The sequence below is a fragment of the Chelonoidis abingdonii genome, chromosome 1 (assembly GCF_003597395.2).
Source record: "Chelonoidis abingdonii isolate Lonesome George chromosome 1, CheloAbing_2.0, whole genome shotgun sequence".
Classification (NCBI taxonomy): Eukaryota; Metazoa; Chordata; order Testudines; family Testudinidae; genus Chelonoidis; species Chelonoidis abingdonii.
In genome coordinates this window covers 1,270,321-1,297,674 of record NC_133769.1, presented here as the reverse complement: position 1 = coordinate 1,297,674, position 27,354 = coordinate 1,270,321, and the positions used below count along the sequence as shown (strand labels likewise).

The following is a 27,354-nucleotide window of genomic DNA, read 5'->3' as shown; positions in this document are numbered from 1 at the left end:
TTAACTGCTAGAACAGGGCCTCATCCTCCTTGATTGAACTAACCTTATTATCTCTAGCTTGCCTGCATATATATACCTGCCCCTGGACATTTCCACTACATGCATCTGACGAAGTGGGCATTCACCCACGAAAGCTCAAGAAATATTGCACATTGGGAAATGTAGTCTTCAGATATTGCATGTGTAAGGGGACTGTTGCCCCCTTACTAACATTCAGTGTGGGATTTGGTTGCTAGCTCCCAGCACTAAAAAGGGAGGGGTCGATGGGAAATCAGGAGCTGAGACTGACAGTCTCCAGGAACAATGTGGAGAGGCCAATGCTCCAGATCAGCCTGACTGACAGGGCGAGCAGGCTAATCAAGGAGTCTGGAGGCCAGGGGGGTCTCGTCCTCCATGTGAGCTGTAATTGTCTGAGTCAGATGGAGTGGGGCCGAGCTAAGGAGAGAGTAGGGGCCCAAGCTAAGCTGCTGGGAGCAAAGCTGCAGCCCAAAAAGCCAGAGCACAGCCCAGAAAGAGCAGACCTGCCCTGGGAAGGGAGCTGCAGCAACCAGAGCCAGAGGGGCCAGACAAGCAGCCCAGGAAGCAGGTGAGAGCTGAGAGAGAGTCACAGAAGCAGCCTGCAGAGCAGACCTGCTCTGGGAGCAGAGCTGTAGCAACTGGAGTCAGAGAGGCCAGAGAAGCAGCCCAGGGAGCTGAAGGCAGCAGCAGCAGCTGTGCTGAGGCAGTGTGGAGCTGGGGCTGAAGCAATCCGGAGCTGGGTGCGGTGAGCAGCTCGGGAGAGCGAGGGGGACCTTGGGCAGTGGGCCCAGCACAGGGAGACGCCTCAGCCAAGAGGCTCTGCAGGCCAGACTTGGAGGGGGATCATAACCCTGACAGAGCGGGGGTGATACTGGAGAGAAGGGTCCTGCCACCCAGAGCCTGAGGGCATGTGGCCAGAGCAAGTGTCCAACCCGCAGCGTCCCTGCAGCACAGCCAGGGCCTGAGAAGGAGGCCTGGGACCTACAAAGAACAGACTGTGAAGTGCCCTGATGTCCAGAGACACTGTTTGTGATGGTCCCTGCTACAGAGCGGGGTGATGTGTTTTCCTTTAACCTTTCCCATTTTTCCTTATTCTTTTTTAAAATTAATTGTTAATTAAATAACTTGCATTTGCTTTAAATTATATGATGTTATCAGTGGGTCAGGGAGGTGCGCAGTGCAAAGAGAGTACCCCGGAGTGGGGACACCCTAGCCCCTGTCCTGGGTGACCATAGCAGGGTTGGGGGTTGAGCTCCCCAGGAATCCTGGGCCCAGCCTTGTTGGTGGGTTTTGCAGGCATAGCTATCTCAGTGAGGCAGTGTGGTATTTTTCCCCTGCATCCCTCACCAACAATAACTATGCCAACAAAACATGTAGTGTAGACCTGGTCTTAATCTGGTGTTTCTGAGACAGCCGCAAATAATGACTGGTTGTGTAAGCAGTGGAATCATTAAGAGAACTCTTTTGCTCCCCTCACGAATTTCTCCCAGATGAGCCCCATCTATATTTTGTAGCAGTTTATGGTTTCTTACTCTCACTGATCGTCTATTAGATTTTTTGGTTCTTGATTTTTCTTGCCTTTTGTTAAATGTACATATACATATTTCATATGAGAAACTACTATTCTCTCCAGCTAATAAAGCAGTTCATTTGCATATGAATGACCCTGGTACTGATCTCCTTTGCAAAGTGCTTTGAAATCTATTGATGAAAAGTGCTGTATCAGAGCTGGACATTATTATTATAATATTTAGGTGACAGAGCTCTTTAAAGCCTATAACACTGGCTTCCAGAACAATGTGCTTTTCATTTTATTTTAGGCAAATTCATTCAAGCCAGACAGACAAGTTCTAACAAACTGACTACTAACCTCATTTGCAGTCTAAGTGAACAATTTTAAAGAAAATTAACTTTGTTTCACGCAGTTGCTGCTTTTTTTCCCCTTCTTCAGGGAGGGAGGATATGTTTGTNCGTAGACCTGGTCTTAATCTGGTGTTTCTGAGACAGCCGCAAATAATGACTGGTTGTGTAAGCAGTGGAATCATTAAGAGAACTCTTTTGCTCCCCTCACGAATTTCTCCCAGATGAGCCCCATCTATATTTTGTAGCAGTTTATGGTTTCTTACTCTCACTGATCGTCTATTAGATTTTTTGGTTCTTGATTTTTCTTGCCTTTTGTTAAATGTACATATACATATTTCATATGAGAAACTACTATTCTCTCCAGCTAATAAAGCAGTTCATTTGCATATGAATGACCCTGGTACTGATCTCCTTTGCAAAGTGCTTTGAAATCTATTGATGAAAAGTGCTGTATCAGAGCTGGACATTATTATTATAATATTTAGGTGACAGAGCTCTTTAAAGCCTATAACACTGGCTTCCAGAACAATGTGCTTTTCATTTTATTTTAGGCAAATTCATTCAAGCCAGACAGACAAGTTCTAACAAACTGACTACTAACCTCATTTGCAGTCTAAGTGAACAATTTTAAAGAAAATTAACTTTGTTTCACGCAGTTGCTGCTTTTTTTCCCCTTCTTCAGGGAGGGAGGATATGTTTGTGTTTGGTTTTGTTATTTAATTTCTTCCCCCAACATCTGCAGCATCTTCTAATCCCCCAGATTTTCCCATTTCCCAGCTGTTGGAAATATTCCACCTCCAACCCAGCAATCGTGAGGATCACGAACATTGTATTTGTATCTTTCAAACGTATTGGGTTATTCTTGTGAAGGGGCCCTTCAGATTAAACCACTCCTAGTGGACAAACATATTAGACAGAAGTTTCTGCTGGCAACCATCAAACTACGGTCAGCAAGTTTGTTTCTGTCTCTGCAATTAAGCAGCTATCTATTTTACATCAAGGAAGACTAAGGCCATGTCTACACTACTCCTCATGCCTGCAAAATTTATGTCACCCAGGAATGTGAAAAAAACAATACCCCTGAGCAACATAAGTTTTGCAGGCATAAGCGCTCATGTGCACAGCACTGTGTCGGTGGTAGATGTTCTCCTGCCGACATAGCTACCACCACTCATTTAGGTGATTTTATTATGTCGATGGGAAAGCTCTCTCCTGTTGGCATAGAGCCGCTACACAAGTGATCCTACAGCGGCACAGCCATATTGGTACAGCTGTTGCACTGTAAGATCACTCGTGTAGACATGGCCTAACACTACGATGTCTATGAAGACATTTCCTGGTTGTTGTAGCTCAGTCCAAAAGTCTTTGACAAAGTATTTTGACATCCAAAGCCCCTCTCTACACCCTGTGCAGCTGCTTCATATCTTTCTAAATCAGCAGATTCTTTGATGTAAATTCAACTGCAATCAAATTGGCTATTGACACCAGAACTAGAAAAATAACAAGTCTCCAGGAGGACAAAACCAAACTACTAACTAATCTGAAAAGATCGTAAGAGTTGAGGCTGCAGGCGAGGAGGAGGAAACACAGGAAATTGAGCAAACAACCACATGGATTAAACTGAAGCCTTGCCTACCACACGAAACTTTTTGGTATAATTGAAGGAGTGAATGTGAACAGATATATTTGGCATAAGCCCCACTGTGAACACTCTTATTAATATAAGAGTGACCTTTTTCTGCTTAGCTTATGTCACTTGGGAAGGGGTTTATGGGAAACAAACAAAAAATGCTTGTACTGCAACAAGTGTCAAAACCAGGGGAGGGGAGTGGGGCACAGACCTACAGAACTGTACCTGTATAACTGGGTTTCCCAGGTAGACAAGCCCTGAGAATATTTCAACCTCATCTCCTTACCACTGAACTATTACTACTTCAGCTGCTGTAGGAAGCGTGTGAGGTCAGGATGCTGAAAGGGGAGGAATGCAAGAAAGGATTTCAGCCTTAAGACATGGACCACAATATAAAGTTTGAGAAGCACTATGGTAAACAAGATAATTATGGTTGACATTTAAATTGCCATTACGTTTCAGAGTTAAACACTCCATGAAAGGGAACCGGGCACGTTATGCCTCTCAAAATTATTGTTCTAATCTGTGGAAGAAACACTGTGTCAGGCCAAATTCAAAAAGTTTTCTTCAGCTTTACAACTACAGAGGCTAGAAACTACTCTGTAAGTATTAAAATCCATTAGCTGAAGGATTAGCTGAACAAGAAATAGGACTAAGTGACTTGTAGGCGCTAAAGTTTTACTTTGTTTTATTTTTGGCAAGCAGGTTTTTTTTGCACATAATTCTACATTTGTAAGTTCAATTTTCATGATAAAGAGATTGCACTACAGTACTTGTATGAGGGGAATTGAAAAATACTATTTCTTGTTTTTTTATAGTGCAAATATTTGTAATCAAAAATAAATACAAAGTAAGCACTGTACACTTTGTATTCTGTGTTATAATTGAAATCAACATCTGAAAACATGGAAAACATCCAAAATATTTAAATAAATGGTATTCTATTATTGCTTAACAGTGCGATTAATCGCGATTAATTTTTTTACTCACTTGACAGTCCTAGTTATAACATACAAAGATGCTATAGTCCCTGTAATATAGACAGGCCTTAGATACATATACCTGTGGTCTCAACTGAATTTTTCTCATTTCCCATACTATTTGCAGGAGAACTATTCTCTACAGCATCAGCTTTCATTACACAAAAGTCTCTATTATGCAGGCAAGAAAATCTCCAAAAATGGGAATGTAATTGAGTAATGTCTGTTTGAATTTGCAGAGAGAGCTTGAAGCAATAGTTCTCAAATGTGCACTGCCCCGTCACTTCAGTGGGTGCTAACTCAAATGCCAACGGTGACACTTGAAATGTCCACATTGTTAACTATTTCACTGCTCATCAAAATATATAAAAGGAGCCTGGGCTCGCCCAGTGCTACAAAAATGTGTGCTAGCCTGCTGTAATTGACCTTGACACCACACACTTTTTTGCCCATCAAGAGGATTATTAGAGATGAAAACTTGAAATCAATTTACTTTCCATCATCTAAATTTTCTTGAGGAATTTCACTCAGACTGGTTCATTATAATTATTATATTATTATTATTTTTTTTTAAATAAAAGCTAACTTTTTGGTCTACCCCTTCAGAAGATTCCTTTAATTAATGATCATTTTATGAATGAAAACTGAATTAGAATAGAGAAAAAAAGAGTCGAGAGATGATCATTTAGACAATTCATGCTCAAACCCACTGTGTGTGTGTGCACACCCTGAGAGCACACTCCTGACACATCTGCTCCATATCCCTCTAAAGAAAGCAGACATTGGATAGAGACCAGAAGCCTGGGGAATGCAGGTGTGCACTCTGACTTTGAAGTGGTAGGCAGAAATGAGCAATGAAGAGTGATAAAATATGACAGTGCAGGCTTTGCTCTGTCACCCTGCCAAAATATTAACTAAAAATCCTCTTCTTGCCTTCGAGTTACATAACCAGACCCTCGTTTTTAATTATAACAGACTTGGACATTTCAGAAAAATATTCAGAGGGATGAAATATGCCTTTGAATGATTAGTTATATTTCGGTAGTAACGTGTATGCCAAGAAGCTTTTTTTTTTTTTTTTATAAGTCTTGTTTTCTAGAAACGAGCACTGCTTCACCATCAGATCAGTGCACAATATCTTCTTCCCACATAAGCAGAAGTAGGAGATTTATGTTTTACAAAAATGAGACAGAAGGAAGCTTTTGCATTCAGAATCAAGGCTGAGTCACAAATATGGCAAAAACACAATAGTTAAGGGAAAAGTTCAGCTACTATCTTGTAGTGGTCTCCAGTGTTTTCTATCAGTTACTAAATAATTTTTTGTGAGGCATATAATAATCCTATAAAAAGATCCAACTAATAAGTCATTGATAGCCACTGTTGAGGCGGGAGGCCATTTGTAATTCAGATTGTTCAACCAGCTACAGCCAGCCCTTTCCCAAACAAAATCATTGGACGGATTGAAACAAACATCCAATCAGACGCAAGGGAGTGATGTTCAACAGGACTCACACAGTAAGTATGAGAGACAGGCAGGGACTCCATGAACACGAGCGGCAGTGTTTGGTGGCCAAACGGCAACATTCCATGAAAGACACGTTCATTTCTACCATACTTTAAAATGGAATACTAGGCTTTACAAATCATATGGAGTGGAGAGAAAGAGGATTAACAATTAACATCTGACGAAGTGGGTATTCACCCACGAAAGCTCATGCTCCAAAACGTCTGTTAGTCTATAAGGTGCCACAGGATCCTCTGCAGGATTAACAATTGTAAGCACCCTATCAAGATCTGCCTTAAGCAAGTGCAATACCAATGATTAGTTGGCCATTCAGAAGCCATCTTGGACTCCCATTCCTCTTCCTCTGAACCTACTTAAGACAGAGTCAGCTGCCTAGCCACTATCTTCCTCTCCCAGCAATGAGAATAGAGGGCGAGGAAACTTAATACCCAACTCACTATCCTACTTTTTACTTAGACAGAAGACAGTTTAATGGCTGGATATTAAAGCTAGACAAAACCAGACTGGAAATAAGGCATAAATTCTTAACGGTGAGAGTAATTAACCGTTGGAACACTCTACAGGGTCGTGGTGGATTCTCCAGTCAAGACTGGATGTTCTTCTAAAAAGCTCTGCTCTAGGAATTATTTTGGGAAAGTTCTCTGGCCTGTGTTATACAGGAGATCAGACTAGATGAGTGCAATGGTCCCTTCTGACCTTGGGATCTATGAATTGCAGGATCAAGTCCATTCGAGCCCTGAAAATTAAGAGACCTTAAATTTGGCCCTATAATGTTCTATGGGAAGCCACTAAAGACACGCTCTCAGCCGCTAGTGCTACTGAAGAGGCACGATGCTGCATTCTGCACTAACTGAAGCTTTGAAAAACAAAGTAAGTGTTGGGGATGCCATAGCTAGTACATTGCAATAGTCTAGGCTGGAGTTCACAAAGGCAAGGATCTCTGTGACACAGCCCAGGTTTGCTTAGTAAGATGTGGCACAGTCTTCTGGTTAGTTGACATGAATTTTGTGGCTGTCACTGAGAGTCCTGCAGGCTACCAACCAATTTGACACACTTTGTGAAGACCCCTTCAGTACAGAGCCTATAATATACGATCTAATGACGTGAAACAAGACAGGACCCTGAGGAAGGCAACGTTAGGCACATTGTGGTTGTTTGACTGGCACAGTGCGTGCATCATGTTCCCTTTTAAAAATGAAGTTAATGTAGTGGCCTAGCATAGGAGAGTGGGCCACTTTTACACATTTCTTCTCATAACTCTGTTGGCAGATTTCTTAATTTGCTTAAAGAGAATAGTCATGTGGCTGTTCCCTCCCAAATCCTTTATCTATTTGTTCCCTGGGTTATTAATGAGTAGGTAATTGGCAAGGACAATTTTGACTTCACACAGAAGTTCAGTGTAGAGTTAATTGGTGGAATCTTCTGGCCCGAAGCACACATTCCTGGCAGCAGGACGCCTGCAACAGATTCCGTTTTTCATTCAGCTTTTTCATGCTTCTTGTAGTTTTGACTTCAACTGCCCAAGTATGGAACATGTTTTCATTGAGCTTTTCTACCAAGTAGGGAACACCTCTTCCGTTTCTTATCCTGTTTGTGACGTCAACAGCATCTGGAGTTTAATATCCCCTCCAGGCGTCCAACCCCACACAGTAAACAGTCATGTTTGCTTTGCATTAAGCACTGAATATCACACTGGCATTTTGTTTACACATGCTGTTGTGGTGAGCTAACCATGGGGATTTTTGTAGAACAGTCCTGTGGGCAGCAGGCATCTGACTTGGCTGCTGGACAGCAGGCTGCAGGGTTTCAGCTGTACCCATCCACAGTTGACTGCTAAATTATTTTTTGTGGCCTTCCAATGGCTTTAAGTACAGATCAGCCTCTTATTACAAAGCAGGTTTCTGAAACAGGTCTCAGTGTATTTGCAATGTAATGTTAAGTGCTCTTACTCCTTCTTTAGCGAGTGCCACAGGGCTTGGTCACTACAGGCTGCTTCTTCTTCAACATCTTTGTGAAGCTACTGGAGAAAACCGTGAAAAATATGAAGTATGCCATCAATATGCCAAAAGATGCTCAGCTCTACCTTAGCCTCTCATAAGGCCCTGGCAGAACCATGAATGGGGCTAACATCTCATGAATGAAAGCCATGTAGCTTAAGATTTAGCAGATCAGAATGATATAGTGCTTCCCCATTCTTTGAAGAACTCAAAAAAGATTGCAGCTGCCCTCACCAGAGGGTACTTGCCTGCTTTTCAGAGCAGCTCTCACAATTAGTATTCTCGCTATACCCTCCTCTACCCTCAAATAGCAATAGTAGCAAGAAACACCTTTCATCTTGGACAGGCCATGAGAGAGTGTTTGTCAGAAGCAGCGGAATGGTCAGTTATCTGCGTTACATGAAAGCTACACTATCGCACCATGCTCTACCTACGGCTAGTCGTGAAGGTCACCTGGAAGTTTCAGGTGGTGCAAAAGGCAGCTACCCATCTTTTAGGTACATTATACTGATGAGAGGATATTACAACTGAACTCTAGATTCCACACTGGCTGGGAAATCTGAGGGCCTGGGTTGGGATCTATGAAGATGTACATGGTCTAGATCAGTGGTCTCCAAACTGAGGTGAGTGCACACCAGGAGGTGCGCAAGAGGATCCTTCGGAGTGCGTGGCAGGAGGAGCGTCGCTTCGGCAGTTCGGGTGGCTTGTTTGTTTGTTTGCACTTTGGCACTTTGGGTGGGAGTCTGGGCAGTTTTGTTTGTTTTTTTTTGCTTGTGGTGGCAAAAATGGTAGAACTCAAAAAATTTTTCCTGATAGGGATGTGCGATCAACAAAGTTTGGAGACCACTGGCGTAGACCTGGGGGTGCACTGAGGAATTCCAGGGAGTGCATGAACTCATCTAGATATTTGCCTAGTTTTGCAACAGGATACTTAAAAAGCACTAGCGAAGTCAGTACAAGCTAAAATTTCATACAATGACTTGTTTAAACTCCTCTATATACTGTACACTGACATGTAAGTACAATATTCAAATTGATTTATAATTATATGGTAAAAATGTGTAACAGTGTGCAGTTACACTTTTGTATTTTTATGTCTGATTTTGTAAGCAAACAGTTTTTAAGTGAGGTGAAACTTGGGGTATACAAGACTAATCAGAGTCCTGAAAGGGTACAGTAGTCCAGAAAGGTTAAGTGCCACTGGTCTAGATCTCTTATCTCAGAGAAGGCTTCCCTCCCTATGCTTCATTGTAACTGTACATTTACACATGCTCTTGTTATGTGTTCGAAGAGCGACGCTGGTGAGAGCAGAGCAAAGGGCGGTTTCACTGGAGAGCACTCACCTCAATAATTCAATTCTGTCAGACACACCTGAGTCCAAATTTGGCCACGTTTAGAGGAAGAATGGAAGATAAATATTGTTCATCCTTCCCATCAAGTGCAAGTTTTGGAATCTTCTAACAGTCGGGCTCCTTGATGCCTTTATGGAGTCTGCCAATCATTATGGGTTGGCTGTTACGGAGGATCAAAAGGTATATACAGTTTCATACTCTGGGGAAGATGTATTTGGCATCATTCTAACTTATGGAAAATATACCCAGAATCCAGGGCGATAAGTCTCTTAATAAGGAAATAGTGCAATTAGTCAAGCTGGAGTTCTTTTTAAGTCTTCAGTATTGCTGAAAGTTAATTAAAGACAAATCTAAAACCTAACACACAATGTGAATTTTCATAAGGGCTTGTCTACATAGAGAAATTTACCAGCATAATTACAGCAGTATAAACATCCCATATGGATAGTCTTATTCCAGAATTTATTCCAGTATAACTACAGCAGTATAATTATGCCTGTAAATTTCCCCATGTATCCAAACCCTAAACAAACAGGTCCAAGAAGGGATAAAATTCCAAAGAACGCAATCTTTCACCTTAAAATTTTCCATCAAAGTTCTGTGTAGCAGCACAAGCGGAGGCAGCATAAACATTTCATACTAAACAACGGGATCACAATCTTGAGAGGAAACCAATATGATTCTACACAAAATCATTAGATAAACTCAGCTGTAGATTACTATCATCTATTGCTGGACTTTCAACTGAATTTTTAAAAGCCAGCAATAGAAAACTTGATCTTATGTTTATTTCATAACACATATGCAATTTGCGAGCAATTATTTTGTAGTTTAGCCTCTCAGTTTTAACAAAAAAGTCGTGGCAGAAAGCTCATGTGCGAATCATGAATATATGACAACTTCTACGCTAACAGAATCTTCTCCCGCTGCAGTATGCATGGAGATGACCTCCTTGTGGTACTCCACATAGTCATGCCAAACTCCTCCTATGAGAATTCTGGTCTCTCTCTTCCGTGGGTCAGCAGTGACTAGGAGTGGTGCAACAAGAAGTATGCTGAGCCATTTGAAAAATATACACATTCATGGTTCCCTGTAGTAACAGAATAAATGGTCCTGACTGGCTCCAAAGGAAATCCCATCCAGTCGTCAGCCTTGACTAGAAGGATGATGGCGTAAGAGCAAGAAAAATTGAGGGAGGAAGATTGCAGATGTGAAGAACCTCCTTTTTCCAAACTTCAAACAATAATCTATAGAGGTGTAATCCAAAATTTGACATTAAACTACACTGTAAAATCCTCAACCACAGGCTGGAATTCCCATTCAATATTCATGCATTTCTTTCACAAACCTGCAAGTTTCATGTTATACATTTATGGGCCAGTCTGCCATCTATACGCCTAGACCAGTGGTTCCCAAATTGGGGTTCATATAATGTTACAGGGGGTTCTTGAGAAAAAATTCCCTAATGGCGGCCAGAGTTGTCCCTAGTGACCCTGGGGAGCACGGGCCCAACAGCCCGGAGCCCCTGGACTTCCAAGAGCTAAGCAGATCAAAGTAAGCATATCTATCACACTGAGGAGATTTAAACTTCAAGACTCCTTATAAGAAATGGAAAGGGGAGGTGGATATTTTTTGCTGTTATTAAAATTAAATAGGCAGCTAGTGTTGTTTTTAAAATAATTATGAAGAACAAGTTTAAGCTTTGTTGCAACGCGTGTTGTTCGCCGGACTGCTCAAGACCTGAATGCTTGTGTAGGAAGAACTCTTTGAGTTGGCTTCTTAAATACCTTCATGCTGTTTCACATCTGATACTCCTTGATGAAACATAGGATCCAAGTGATCAAAATGATACAAGCAACGAAAGTAAGATCTTTGAAGAGTGTTGTCATTTTCATAATGTAATAAAAATACTGTAATGATAAATAATTAATAATAAATAGAGTGTAATAAGCATGTCCTAAAAACAAATTTTATATTTCCAAGATCACTGCTTTTATAATTTATACTCAGGTAAAGGAGAAAATCGCTGGAAATATTCATTTTTAGGAGGTTCATGAGACTTGACATTTTAGTGAAAGGGGTTCACAGGTTGTTAAAGTTTGGGAACCACTGACCTAGAACATTGGTTCTCAAACTGGGGGGTGCGAGGCTGCCTGGCCTTTGAGCCCCCAGCCCCTCCCATCTTGTCCCCCTTCCCCCGCAGCCACGCCACTGTGCAGGCAGCGCAGCTTGCGCCCACCCACCTCCGAAGCTGTCCAGTAAGCCAGTCCTGCTGCTCTGAGCTGCCTGGTAAGCGGGGCAGGGAATGAGGGGGGTTGGATAAGGGGCAGGAGGTCCTGGGGGGCAGTCAGGGGACAGGGAGCGGTTGGATGAGGCAGAGGTTCTGGGGGCAAGGGAAGTCAGGAGACAGAGAGCGGAGGGATTGGATAGGGGGCGGTGTTCCGAGGGAGGGCAGTCAGGGGATAAGGATCGGGGGGATTGGATGATGGTAAAGGAGAGGTAGGGGGCATAAGGGTTTCTCAAAAATTTAAAAGGGAGCGTAATGCTGAAAAGTTTGGGAACCACTGGCCTAGACCATTAGACACATTGGTGAGAAAACACACATTAGCTTTAAAAACTTTTATAACACAGTCTGACGCATTAAGGTAAAACAAGCACTTTACTCAGAGGTGATGCTTTTTCTAGGAGAATACAGAATTCTTTACTTTTTACATTTTTGAAAAAGAATCATGCATCTATTCCAATTTTGCTCTGAACTATGTATCCTTCAGTCAGTCATTCTAACAATTTGAATCAAGTTAAGAGTCATTTCTAGTTTATATAGTTTTAATTAAAACACAAAGTGGTCTTTAAAGAATTGCTAACCCAATAAACACCACTGCTGAGAGATCTGTTATGTACTGATCACTGAGAGCACTCTTGGCACAGTACAAAGGCACAGTCCTTTCCCCAACAGGATTAGTCTAAAACACAGAGTGCAGCCATAGCCAGGTGAATTAAGGTGCAAATGTTCATGTTTTTAATCCTCTTTTATATAGAGAAGATTAGCAGTTATGCTGGACTACCACCAAAAGGCATAATGAAAGTGTGTTTTAAGAAGGGATTTGAAGGAGGGGATGGCAACTCAGAACACTCCGGTCTAAACTAGCATTTAAAGGTGTGCAGTTAGCATGAATTATCTAAAAGTCTAGTGCAAGGGTAGGCAACCTATGGCAAGTGTGCCAAACATGGCACGCAGGCTGATTTTCAGTGGCACTCACACTGCTGGGGTCCTGGCCACCAGTCCAGAGGGCTCTGCATTTTAATTTAATTTTAAATGAAGCTTCTTAAACATTTTAAAAACCTTATTTATTTTACATACAACAATAGTTTTCTTATATATTATAGACTTATAGAAAGAGAGCTTCTAAAACGTTAAAATGTATTGCTGGCGCGCGAAACCTTAAATTAGAGTGAACAAATGAAGACTTGGCACCCCACTTCTGAAAGGCTGCCAACCCCTGGTCTAGTGTACATCAAGCACACTGCCTTTAACACGTGCTAAACTGGTTGAATTAAAGTCTAAGCTCCCCTCTATGCATTAACAAAACCGTTTTAGTGCAAGTTAAAGGCAGTGTGCCCTATATGTACTAGCTGAATGCAGCCCTATATTCACACCCTACACACCACCGTAATAATCATTGTACAAAACATGCCTTGTTAGGTATCATTTAAAAACTAACAACTCAGTGGTCAATACTACCAGGATGAAACGTATGCAGCAACAGTGTGTGTGAAGTTATGAAATCCCCCCCTGAATTATGTTCCAACTCACTAAGCCCTAATTAGGTAGAACTGGTCAAGCAGGCCTGTTTTAAACAAAGGGACGTGTTTAGACCTAAATCTGCATATAAGCTGTACACACAGTCTGCAGACAGTGAGAGGGGGAAGAAAAAGGAAGTCTACCTTTCAACATACACAGGTAGCAAACAACAGCTTAACGCCTTTTCCCCCCACCAGACTCCATGTCTCCTTGCTCTCCGCTGGAAAGAACTTTAGGGGTTACTCTCAGGAAAATGCATTTCAAAGGGTGACTGAACTATAAAAGTGAGGTGCAAAACCACCCAGAGTTCGACAAAAGAAACAGCTGTTGGATCTTGGGAGCAGATCCTGACCTGAAACTTGGTCAGCAGTGCCACTGAAAACCTGTGGTAAGAATTTCACCTTGAACCAAGTCTAGTTTGTTAAATTTAGTACTAGGATGTGTTTTATCTTTATTTGCCTTGTAGCCTTTTCTGACTCTCATTCCTTAATATTTGTACTCACTTAAAACCTCTTTCTTTGTAGTTAAATAAACTTGTTTTACTCTTTAAACTAATCCAGTGTTGTGAACAGTGTGGGTAACTGTAGGGTCTAAGCTGCTGTTTCTTGATCCCCATAGAGGGACAATGAATCTAATATATCAACTGAACAGGAAAGGGCTGGACAGTGCTACACACACATTTTTGGAGAAAGATCTGAGACTGGGAGTGCTTTGGGATCACCCTGCAAGTGTTAACCAAGGCTGCTGTGATCAGAATTGCCGGGTCAGGACTGTGGCTACACATGGACCCCCATGGATGCTGTTTGTGAGGAGCCCATGTTGGGACCCACAGAAGCAAAGCATTGTGAGGCATGCCAGGTTGTAGGGCAGGCGGTGACAACCCCTCACTGGTCTGGATTGCACCCCAGAATGTCATAAACGTATGTTAATTTTATATCTTTAAATCCTAGGCCTAGTCCACACGTAGATTTTGTACCATATAACTATTTCAATTAGGGATGTGATTTTAAAAAAAGATACAGCTACAATCCCTAGTCTGGACAAAGTTACACTGCTATGAAGTTGCTTTATACTGGTATAGTTTATTCCCCTTACTGTATAGAAATAAGCATCTTTACACCAGTATAACTGTATCCAAATTAGGGGGAATTGTACCACTTTAACTATACCAGTAATACCAGCGGTAAAGTGGTACAACTTGCGTGCAGAAAAGCCCCAACACTAGACAAGGGCAACTAGTGAGTAATTGTTCCAGGCATAAGCGTGGAAGATGAATACTAAGATAACAGGACAAAGTAGGAGCACCTGGAAGAATGATGTAGCTATAGCAGTACACCTAGTACGAAAAGATTTGCACTGGGGCAGGGAGAAGCACTGGGGAGGGGAGAAGAAACCACTGCTATATTTTTCAGGAGTGAGGGATGGAAAATAAGACAATGTTCTCAAAAATGCTTTCCTTAAAAATAGGTAAATCCATAGACTATGACTGTGGAGGACAGAAAAGAATGCACATAGGCTTCTAAAGCAGTGAACACACACAGTAGGCCAGGATCCCACTCAACTGACACCATCTGCAAAATAAGCAATGAATTTAAATCAGTTTCATAAATGGGGGGATTTCAGTGTTAAATCTACCAGATGTGTCTCTACAACAAGTGAAAAAGCAAAAATGATTTAGAGGAGGAATTGTATCCCATAAGTGTCTCAGAATAATTTCAGATAGCTATTTACCATAACCAGGGACAGGACAAAAAATTTCCTTTTTTACAGTCTCTCCCCAAAACATGAGAACCCCCTTTTTCCTACAGTTATTGCATGCACAGACTGGGGAATCTGAGATTACAAATAACTGTAATGCTCAGTCCAGCAACAGCAATAACTAACAGGAGCTTCTTCCCCACTGTCTCTGAATTTGGGGAGGGTGAGAAGGTCAGGTATCCATCAGACGATTTTCTGTATCTTGGGAGCAATAACCCTACTTGCTCCGCTCCAAAGAATGCTAAACACCCTCAAAGATCTTGAGAAGGGAGGTTACAAGCTACTTCTCACCTCTCTAGACAGGGAACCAGATATAATGGGCAACCTAATGCCTCTCAAGTTCACAGCTTTGTACCCTGGCATTTGCTGGTAACACTTCTGTCTGCAAGTCTTCAAAAGAGGCAGAAATTTTCATTGCAACTCAAGATGACTAGGGCCAGAAGCAGAAGAATTTCAAGCTATAAGAGTACTGGATGTAGAAAGTACCGATACAGTGATTTTTTTCATGCATCTGACCAAGTGGGTATTCACCCACTACAGCTTATGCTCCAAAACGTCTGTTAGTCTATAAGGTGCCACAGGACTCTGTCGCTTTTTAAAGATCCAGACTAACACAGCTACCCCTCTGATAAGTGATTTTTTGTAAACTGGATTACGCTTCTACTGTGATAGCATATTATTTAATGTTGGACTATGAAACATTTAACCTACGCATAGATGATACCAGATTTTAAGCTACTGAAGTTATTTGTTAAAAAGATGAGGCATGGTTAAAAATAATGTACAGCTGACCAACCATATGGCTGCTAACATTTTTCTCGTGATGCATGATTATATTTCAGCTCTCTGCTTGTGCGGGGATCCAGTTCAAATGTGAGTTTAAGGAGTGGTATTCCACCAGAGTTGAAACTTACTGTACTCCTGGAGAACATTTGGCATTAACCCAATCAGACCATGATGATGTACAGTTCGAACTCACCTTAAGTAATTACCCAATTGAGGCTTTAGTTGGTTTAAGTATACTGAAATACATATAAGGCTCTCACTAAACATTAGTGTCTCTGTGAAGTATGACCATATATTTGGTGTGCTGGAATTACTGGGACACAAACTGCAGCGGCAAATAAAACTCATATTGTATACCTAACCTTTCACACGTTATCTCTGTCCCCCCAAAAAACCACTCAAAATAAACGTTTCCTATTATAAGGACATAGTCTTACAAACATCACAAGAGGGGACCGTAAAATCCTCATGGAAGAGACTCGTCTTCCAGCTTGTCTACATGGAGACACTCAGGAAAGTTAATCCAAATTACTTTTTAAAGTTGATTAGTTAAACCTGCTGAATAAACTACACTGAATTAAGGCCACTTCAATTCTGAATGAGTGTGTCCACACAGGGGTTAAATGTGATTAAACTAATCCACTTTAAATTAATAACTTCAGTTTATTCAGATTAATATTCATGTCTGCTCTCATATAGACAAACTCTTATTAATTCTGGAGCTACACCTCCTTTAAGAGGAGGGGTTGCTGCACAGAAAACCTCCTGTATGCCCAAGAAGGCAGCAGGGGCAGTAGAGGAGCTGGCAAAAACAAAGAGAAGACAAAAATTAATTTATGAGGAGCAGAACCGATTTATGCTCCATTCCCATATAAAGATGTTGCAATGTGCATAATTAAATGTGCATAATTTGGGTACGTGGCTTTGCAAATGTTTTGACCCAGGTTAGTAGGCACTGGGGAAGTTTTGCAAGCCCTAGAAATCATAATAGAGTTTGATTACTTTAATGAGATGATTATGCAAGACAGTGGGAGGGAATAAGTTTCCCTTTTGGATTCAACTGTATTTTATTCATTCATTTAAGCTGCAAGGTAGAATGTAAATTAGTACATATATATTTCTAAATTAGTTAACGGAACTGACATCTGTTGAGTTATGCAACCACAATCAAAAAACTGTACAATCCAAGTCTCTATACCATCAATTCTTAACTTGGCAGTAAATCAGTTTCTTGCTCTTCATACACTAGTCACATGCAGCAAGTGAAGTTAAAAAATGATCCCTAGAAGCAAAAGGTAGATCAATAATCTAAAACCATTTTGATGAGGAAGAAGCCTTAGAGCCTAGCACAGCAGAATGCACCTCAACAGAGTCTCTGGCCCTTACCAAGGATACACCTGTTTTTACATTTCAGTACACAGAAACATACTCCACTGCCCACTGAAGGCAGATCTACTCCTAAGAAAGGGACCAGGTATGAAAATTGGAAAGAAAATAAATAGGAAAAGTTGGACTTTTCAATCGTACACAGCAGATGTCCTCCTGGAACACATCTCCACGTTTTCAGACCTTACTTGTATGGAGGAAATTTTATTTTAGGATTGTCAAGCAATTAAAAAAATTAATCGCAATTAATCACACTGTTAAACAATAATGGAATACCATTTATTTAATTATTTTTGGATGTCTTCTACATTTTCAAATATATTGATTTCAATTACACACAGAATACAAAGTGTACAGTGCTCATTTTGTATTTATTTTTTATTATAAATATTTGCACTGTAAAAAACAAAAGAAATAGTATATTTCAATTCATCTCATACAAGTACTGTAGTGCAATCTCTTTATCATGAAAGTTGAACTTACAAATGTAGAATTATGTACAAAAAATAACTGCGTTCAAAAATAAAACAATGTAAAACTTTAGAACCTTCAAGTCCATCAGTCCTACTTCAGCCAGTCGCTCAGACAAACAAGTTTGGTTATAATTTGCAAGAGATAATGCTGCCCACGTCTTGTTTACAATGTCATCTGAAAGTCAGCACAGGCGTTCACATGGCACTGTCGTAACCAGCGTTGAAATATATTTACGTGCCAGATGTGCTAAAGATTCATATGTCCCCTCATGGTTCAACCACCATTCCAGAACACGTGTCCATGCTAATGACAGGTTCTGCTCTATAATGATCCAAAGCAGAGCAGACTAATGCATGTTCATTTTCATCATCATGAGTCAGATGTCACCAGCAGAAGGTTGATTTTTGTTTTTTGGTGGTTTGGGTTCTGTAGTTTCCACATCGGAGTGTTGCTCTTTTAAGACTTCTGAAAGCATCCTCCACACCTCGTCACTCTCAGATTTTGGAGGAAGCTTCAGAGTCTTAAACCTTGGGTCGAATGTTGTATCTATCCTTAAAAATCTCACATTGGTACCCTCTTTGCGTTTTGTCAAATCTGCTGTGAAAGTGTTCTTAAAACGAACATGTGCTGGGTCATCATCTGAGACTCCTATAACATGAAATATATGGCACAACGCAGGTAAAATGGAACAGGAGACATATAGTTCTCCCCCAAGGAGTTCAGTAACAAATTTAATTAACAGTTTTTTTTAACAAGCAGAAGCATGTCCTCTGGAATGGTAGCCAAAGCATAAAGGGTCATATGAATATTTAACATACTTGGCACGTACATACCTTGCAACTCTGGCTACAAAAGTGCCATGCGAATGCCCTGTTCTCACTTTCAGGTAACACTGTAAATAAGAAGCAGTCAGCAGTATCTCCCGTAAACGTAAACAAACTTGTTTGTCTTAGCCACTGGCTGAACAAGAAGTAGGACTGAGTAGACTTGTAGTCTCTAAAGTTTTAAATTGTTTTATTTTTGAGGGGTTATGTAACCAAAAAAAAAAATCTACATTTGTAAGTTACACTTTCACGATAAAGAGATTGCACTACAGTATTGTATGAGGTGAACTGAAAAATACTATTTATCATTTTTACAGTGCAAATATTTGTAATAAAAATAATAAAATAAAGTGAGCACTGTATACTTTGTATTCTGTGTTGTAATAGAAATCAATATTTGAGAATGTACAAAGACATCCAAAAAGGTTTAATAAATTTCAATTGCTATTCTATTGTTTAACCATGCAATGAATCACAAATATTTTTTTTAACTTCAGTTAATTTTTTTTTGAGTTAATCACATGAGTTAACTGCGATTAATTGACAACCCTATTTTATTTGTATTACAGGAATGACCAGAGACCAAATCTGAATTGGAACCCCGCTCTTTCCACTCCCATTGACCTGGATGCTGTAGCAAAAATATAATCCTTGTTCCAAGCTCATATAAAGTCTGCAAAGCAAGAGATACTTCTCAAAATTTGACAAAAGGCTGCTCCATGGCAGGAAAACTGGTCAGGTTTACAGAAAACTAGATCCTTTATAAAAAAAACTATGGGCTATTATGTAGTTATTTATATTTCACTTTTAAGTGTTCTTGGCCCAGTACATGTACAGATTACTCCTGGGAGCATTCTGCACCAAAAAATTAACATTTTTAAAAATCCTGTGCCAAAAAATTTGTTCTGTACAATTCTGAAAATTTTGTCAAAATAATATTACATAATCATGCCAGTTTCAATTAATTTGGTAAATTTATTTCAAAATATCTGTCAACAAGTATGTCTGTAACAATACAGACACACAAAAATTCCAGCAGGAGGAGAATTAAAGAAACCCCTATGATCAGGGCTTTGGAGCTATGCTATGGCTCCGCTCCAGCTCCAGGCAAAAACCTGCAGCTCCGCTGCTCCGGAGCTGCTCCGCGCTCCAGCTCCGGGCTCTGCTCCAAAGCCCTGCCTATGATAATCCAGTTCCTGGTTCTCTGCCTCCTTACCCCGACCCCAGAGCCCAGCCAGGGGGCCAGACACCCACAGAACCACCTCCCCCAGCGAATACACCCAAATCCCCTTTCTTCCCCAGAGTCCAGCTGTGGGCCCCCCCAGCCCAGATACCCACCCACATGTAGGGTAACCAGATGTCCCAATTTTATAGGGACAATCCTGATTTTTGGGTATTTTTCTTATATAGGCTCCTATTACCCCCTGCCCGGTCCCAATTTTTCACATTTGCTGTCTGGTCACCCTATCCGCATGCCCTCCCCCTCAAAGCCTAGGGATCGAGAGGAAGCAACAGCTTGATGCTCAGTCCCAAATTTGGACAGTTTTTGCAAGCAACCTTCTCCCTGCCTGAGGGCTAGCTGGGAACTGCAGCTGCCAGGAACCCCCCAGCTCTCTCCCACTCTCACCGGCTGTGTCTTCTATGTGCAGGCTGGGCTCTGCCTGGTCCCTCAGCCCCTACTGGCAGCTAGGAACACTGCAGCCCATTTCTGGGAGCGGGGTGGGGAGGAATTCTGCACATGTTAATTTCTGCAAAATTCTGCATTGTGCAGTAGTGCAGAATTCCCACAGGAGTCATAGATAAAGAAAGACTAGTCCAGGAGGTGACTAGCTGAAGATCCCATTTCAAAATAAACAAGGAGTCTGGTGGCACCTTAAAGATTTATTTGGGCATCTCAAAATAGCGTAGATTTAACTTTCAGAAGCAGGAGAGAGAATTTACTTATTTCACTGGTGGATTATTGTTCCAAAGTGCAGAAAAAGCATGGACAGGGCAGTAATTTGGATAGTTGGGAAGAGTGAAGAAGAAACAGTTGTAAGCAAGACATTAAAAAAGTCCTACAAAATCCCTCTCAAAAAATCAAGAACTGGAAACCTTAGTCGCATTCTCATGGCTGATCTGAGACACCAGAAGGAGATCAGACTCAAAAGGAAACATTAAGCAGGAAAACATTATTTTATTTTCAAACCTATGCTCTAGAACACAGGTGGAAAACCATACATGTCCATAACAAAAAAAAAAAAAAAGGACTGCAAGTTTAAGATCCTACTCCTAAAATATTCAAGGAAAGTTACAATCAAAATACCCATCTTCTGTGACTGAGACACTGAAGTCTTAATGGAAGAGATGGAAAAAGTCATTTGGAAACTGAAACAGATGAAGACTTAAATACGTAATATTCATGAGGACTAATTCAATTTCACAACAGTTCTTAAATCTGAATGTCTATCAAAATCTTTAGTTATTTTCCCTTAACTGAATGTTACTACAGTACTTAAAACTTGTAAACTGTCATTTACTGAATGCTATAAGATATTGCTATGATATGCATGGGTTTGTTTTAATGCGTTCAAGATGAAGAGGAACTCACTGTTAAGAGTATTAGCATACATATGTTTACAGACCACAAAGAAAATGGCAGACACGCAAGGTAAGATAAGCATTTGAACTTTATAGTGGGTTTTGGAACTTTAAATGCACTTAAACTGATATTGTAGAAGTAATAAGTGGTTGTGTCCAAGGGCATGAGTAACGTTTAATTTTAAAATATAAGCACATGTTCCTCATTTGTTCATAGAATCATAGAATCAAAAGGTTGGAAGGGACCTCATGAGGTCATCTAGTCCAACCCCCTGCTAAAGGCAGGACCATTTTCCCTAAATAATCCCAGCCAGGGTGCGGTCTAGCCGGACTTTAAATAGCTCTAAAGATGGAGATTCTACCACCTCCCTAGGTAACCCATTCCAATACTTCACCACTCTCCTAGTCAGAAAGTTTTTTCTAATATCCAGCCTCGACTTCCGCAACTGCAACTTCAAACCATTGCTCCTTGTTCTGTCCTCCGTCACCACTGAGAACAGCCTAGCTCCCTCCTCCTTGGAGCATCCCTTCAAGTAGTTGAAGGTTGCTATCAAATCCCCCCTTAGTCTTCTCTTCTGCAGGCTAAATAAGCCCAGTTCCTTCAGTCTCTCTTCATAAGTCATGTGCTCCAGTCCTCTAATCATTTTTGTTGCCCTCCGCTGGACTCTCTCCAATTGTTCCACGTCCTTTTTGTAGTGTGGTGCCCAAAACTGGACACAATATTCCAGATGCGGAATATTTACTTTAAAAAACAGAAATCGTCCAAAAGAAATATTAGAGGGTGAAACGTATCCCAGTGAAGTGTAGAAGGGTCTATGTACCACTTAAGTTCTTAATACAGAGGGCTTTAAGTAGTTCATAGGGCTTTGAGCAGGCCCTCCACAGTGGAATGAATTTCACCCAAAATTTGCAGAAAAGAATATAATACAGCAACACAGCTCTGGAAGCAACATGAGCTCATGTTATGGAGAGTAAATTAACCTGGTATGGCTAAAAGCCTCTCACTGCTTATATTGCTATGCAATTTACTGTAACGTCTAATTTTAAGCAAATATGTGTAACTGCTATTTACTGAACAGCTAATGAAGTTCACCACAGGAAAGATGAGTAAGCTGCAACAAATACTTGACTCAAATAACTATAGACAAAATAACTATGGGAGTTACAGCAACATAGCTACAGCACCGCAGCCATGATGCTGCAACCTCATTGTGTAGACACACACTACAGCAATGGAAGGACAAAAGCTGCATCCACATTGGGAGCACTTTATTGGTATAAAAGGACAGCTATGCTAGCAAAGCACTCCTTGTGTAGACCTGGCATGAGGCCACTTTACATCTGAATGCGAGCATCCACATAGTGGGTTAATAATGTGCTTGTACTTTCACTTTCACACATCTAACAAGGGGAACAGCTCAGTGGTTTGAGCACTAAACCCAAGGTTGTGAGTTCATCCTTGAGGGGCCCATTTAGGGATTTGGGGATTGGTCCTGCTTTGAACAGGGGGTTCGACTAGATGACCTCTTGAGGTCCCTTCCAACCTTGATATCCTATGATCTTAACTTTCCTGAGTGACACTGTGTGGACACTTCCTTCATGAGATGTGCCTTTGGATGTTCACTTGAAGACTGGTTTTGATTTTGCAGAGTAGCAATATTTTAAACACTCATGCAACACTCCAAGCAAAGTCTGGTATACAGAGTACATGCATGCATAAGTTATATACAGTCAAATGTTTACAAAACATCCGTAGCAAATGAACAGTGTTTAACTGGAACCCTGCCTCGTTCTCTGTGTATCTTGTAAGAGTGCGACAGGCCATACAATATTTCATAAAATGCAAACATTATTCCAATATATGAAGCTACACAGCCTGATGCACATGTTAACATACAATAAGTGAGGCAGGGCTCTCCTTGTCTTGACTTATTCATGATGGATGTATAGAGAGGACGGAGTCCATAGGAGCTCTTGCCTTATGCACTGCACATATTGTATATATGGCATAAAAAGTGGTTTACATCACTAAAAGACACTACATGTAGCTAAACTTGTGGGAAAAAGTATGGTTATATGGGAAATAGTATGTGATTACATAATTGGAGACTACTCCACAACGCACACCCACAGTGTTGAGGTTTGAGGGCAAATATAATTTGGTGTTTCCTGACTTGGGAGCATCACTGTAAACCCTTTTCTTTCTTTTATTTTTGATTGGTTGGTTAGTTTTAATTCCCAACCCTGCGCTGGGTTAAATGTAAAGTTCTAGTGTATTCAGGTGATGAATTACATCTAGACTTCAAAGGAATTATTTCCCAGAATCAGGCCTTTAAAAATGAATGTAAAGGTTTTTAAAAATGAGCCACTATAATGCTGGAGCAGTATGTTGATGAATTAGTGCACAAGCTGAAGTTACATCTGATGTAAAGGTGAACACAATCAGCCATGAGGTCAGATAACAAATGTTTTGTATAAGGAAACCATTAAAAACACACATGATTGCAGTCACCAGAATACCTAAAATATTCTCACTGAACTGAAAACCTGGCAGAAGTGATAAGACAATTCTGGTTGGAACAGCAATAAGACGGCTGTATTAAAATGAAAAATAAAAGAACCATAAGCACTCCCCCAGTAAATTAGAGTCAGTAGGCAAGAATTGATATGGAGGCCACAATGAGTGAAACAAGGAGCAAGGGAGAATACAAGATTAGTATGTCCAAAGGTGGATCTTCCTACATACTGAAAGTGAAATTACCAGTAGTTGTAATGCATGAATAAAGCCTTTCGAGTCCAATACTCTTGTCTTGTAACTAAACACTTAAATCCCCCTTTGAATATGTTATACAAGAAAATTCTGGTTGAATGATTTAGACTGTATTTTGTCCCACAAACCATAGAGTGGCTTCAAAACAAGATCTTGGCCACAAAATACTCATATGCACCCTCTTTACGAAAGGAAAACCTGAGTTACTGGAACCGCCTTCCTAACTTCCAAAAGTGGGAAAGGACTAGACCTACCTCCTGAGGAGCAAACAGATTACTGCAGGAGCCAATGTCAGACACTGGGCGGGGGGGGAAGGGGGGAGCATGACATGACACTGAATGCAAAAGACAAACACACCCTCCTCATGTGTAAGGGCAGCTGCATTACCCGCTATCAGCCCCTCTTCCTGAGTGCATTGGGGCTCCTGCCTCCTGTCACACGGGTGCAATACCCACTCGTGCAGTTCATGCAACACATGCTTTTGCTTTTGGCTGCTTCTGAACCCACTCATCCTTTCTCCATTCCTTAGAAAGGGAGGAGTAAGAGCCCAGACCTGTCCCCATGGTTCACTCCAAAGAACCACAGAACTTGCTCAAGATGGGGGGGAAAAGAAAGATCCTTCAGGTGTCACCTCACGTTAAAAGCAGGGGTTACAAGCCAGGGGCATAAGTCCTCCACTCGCTCCCTAATGCCAGCAACCAAGCTCACTTCTGGGATGAAGGAGTAAATCCCTCCAGACTCACTCCTTCCCCTTTCCCCTGGATTGGGAGTGGTGATGAGGGAAAGCACCCTTCTCCCTTGGGGGCAAAGAGGAGAGACACCTTCCAGCCCTCTCCCTTGGATTGGCAGGGATGTCAGCCACATCCCATGGGAAAGCGGAACAACTCCCTTTCTTTTCCCCATCCCTGAACTGGGGGGCCAGGCAGGGATCCTGTTCCCCAGAGGGGTTGGCGAGCAGCCCTTTTCCCCATCCCTGGATAGGAGAAAAGGGGTCAGGCAATGAATCTACTCCCCAGAAGGGTGGCAGATCAGGCCCTTTCCCCAACCCTGGATAGGTGAGTGAGGGGTGGGGGGGAGTCAGGCAAGGATCCTGCTTCCCAGAAGGGTATCAGATCAGCCCCTTTCCCCATCCCTGGATACAAGAGGGGGGTCACAGGCAGGGATCCTGCTCCCCAGACGGGCAGCAGATTGGGCCATCTCCCCATTCCTGGATGAGAGGGAGGGGATCAGACAAGGATCCTGCTCCCCAGAGGGGAGGCAGATCAGGCCCTCTCCCTACCACTGGACAGAAGGGGGTCACAGGCAGGGATCCAGCCCCCCAGAGGGATGGCAGATTGGGCCCTCTCCCAACCCCTGGACAGAAGGGGATCACAGGCAGGGATTCTGTCCCCAGAGGGGTGGCAGATCAGGCCATCTCCCCACCCCTGGATAGAAGGGGGTCACAGGCAGGATCCTGTCCCCCAGAGGGGCAACAGATTGGGCCCTCTCCTCACCCCGGATAGAAGGGGTCACAGGCAGGGATCCTGCCCCCCAGAAGGGTCGCAGATCGGGCCCTCTCCCCACCCCTGGATAGAAGGGGGTCACAGGCAGGATCCTGTCCCCCAGAGGGGCAACAGATTGGGCCCTCTCCCACCCCTGGACAGAAGGGGGTCACAGGCAGGATCCTTTCCCCCAGAGGGGCGGTAGATCAGGCCCTCTCCCCACCCTGGATAGAAGGGGGTCACAGGGAGGATCCTTCCCCCCAGAGGGGTGGCAGATCGGGCCCTCTCCCCACCCCTGGATAGAAGGGGTCACAGGGAAGGATCCTGTCCCCCAGAGGGGAGGTAGATCAGGCCCTCTCCCCACCCTGGATAGAAGGGGGTCACAGGCAGGATCCCTCCCCCCAGAGGGGTGGCAGATTGGGCCCTTTCCCCACCCCTGGATAGAAGGGGTCACAGGCAGGATCCTTCCCCCCAGAGGGGCGGCAGATCGGGCCCTCTCCCCACCAGTGGATAGAAAGGGGTCACAGGCAGGATCCTTCCCCCCAGAGGGGCAGCAGATCAGGCCCTCCCCCCACCACTGGATAGATGGGGTCACAGGGAGGGATCCTGCCCCCCAGAGGGGAGGCAGATCGGGCCCTCTCCCCACCAGTGGATAGAAGGGGTCACAGGCAGGATCCTTCCCCCCAGAGAGGAGGCAGAACAGGCCCTCTCCCCACCCCGGATAGAAGGGGTCACAGGGAGGGATCCTGCCCCCCAGAGGGGAGGCAGATCGGGCCCTCTCCCCACCCCGGATAGAAGGGGTCACAGGCAGGGAACCCGCTCCCCGCAGTGTGGGCAAGCAGCCCTCTGCACCGGAGAACGGGCAGACCCCACCCCCCGTTCCCTCGCCTCCCGGCTGCAGCGCCCAGGTCACCCCCGGGGCCCGGGGTGGGGGGGGGGGTCCGCCTGTGCTTCCCGCAGCCCCCCTCCCCCACAGCCGAAAGCCAGGGGAGACACCCCAGGGACAGGGGGTCCTACCCCCCGCCCCTCCCAGCTCCGGCCTAGCGCGGCGCCTTCCCCGAGGTGGATTGGCCGGGCGGGGAGTGCCGAGGCAAGAGCACCGCGGGGCCGGAGGGGGGCTTGGCGGGCCGGCAGCGAGGGGCCCCGCGTGCCTGCGGCTGCGCCGGGGCTGGAGGAGCTGGGCAGATGGCCGGTAGACCTCACCTCAGAGCGGCTGCGCTGCAGCGAGGACCTGCCGCCGGAGCCGCTGGCAGGCGGCGGCCGGGGAGGGAGCCGAGCGGGACAACGGCGGGCTCGCCCTGACGCCGCCGCTAATGGCCAAAGAGCAGAGTCGACGAGCGCGGCCCCGCTCCAGCAGCAAGCAGGGCGCGAGGAGCGTGTACCGGTCACGGGCTGGCGGCGCCGCCCCATGAGTGAGGGGCCCGGCCCGGGGCGCACTGGGAGGATGGGGAGCGCGCACCAGCGCAGTCTTGGCGGGTCGGGGCTGCGTGAGGGGAGAAATAAGGGGGCGCCGGGCGCCCATGTTGGGAGTCGGGGCTGCGCCGTCAGACAAGGGGGAATAGCGCCATCTTAGGCGAGCTCAAACCCACGTTGATGCGGGAAGGCTGCGGCCATTTGGGCTTTCCATCAAAGGCCACGGACGTTACGTAAAACGAAGAGACCGTGGTGTCAGGCTTGACTCAGGTTTGCTCGCGGGACGAAGGGCAGAACAGAGCCTGGCTGTGAGAGCTTGGACCCATGGGTGTGGGATAGCGGAGTTACGAGGCCTTTTGGGTGCTGTGATAGACGGGTACGGGCCATTGGGTGCTGTGATAGATGGGTACGTGCCATTGGGTGCTGTGATAGACCGGTGTGGGCCATTGGTGCTGTGATAGACGGGTACGGGCCATTGGGTGCTGTGATAGATGGGTACGGGCCATTGGGTGCTGTGATAGAGAAGTATGGGCCATTGGGTGCTGTGATAGACAGGTGTGGGCCATTGGGTGCTGTGATAGATGGGTATTGACCATTGGATGCTGGGATGGAGGAGGGGAACAGGCCAGTGGGTGTTGTGGCAGGACAGAGAGGGCCCAGTAGTGAAGAGTATGGGCTATTGGGTGCTGTGGTGGGAAGGACAGGGTCACAAAAT

General features: G+C 43.6%; 1 protein-coding gene across 6 annotated transcripts in view; it reads right to left on the bottom strand.

The window, feature by feature from the left end:
- NRF1 (nuclear respiratory factor 1) overlaps positions 1-26,606 on the bottom strand; it is a 126,207-nt gene extending 99,601 nt beyond the window's left edge. Inside the window, exon 1 of one of the 6 annotated variants that reach the window (XM_032780939.2) lies at positions 26,430-26,606. The gene's annotated coding sequence lies outside the window, so the exon portion shown is untranslated. Of the gene's footprint in view, positions 1-11,152; positions 11,172-26,429 lie in introns of those variants that run through there. The other 5 variants (XM_032780938.2, XM_075063540.1, XM_075063559.1 and 2 more) reach the window with 5 other exon arrangements.
- Between the last annotated feature and the right edge of the window lie 748 nt (positions 26,607-27,354).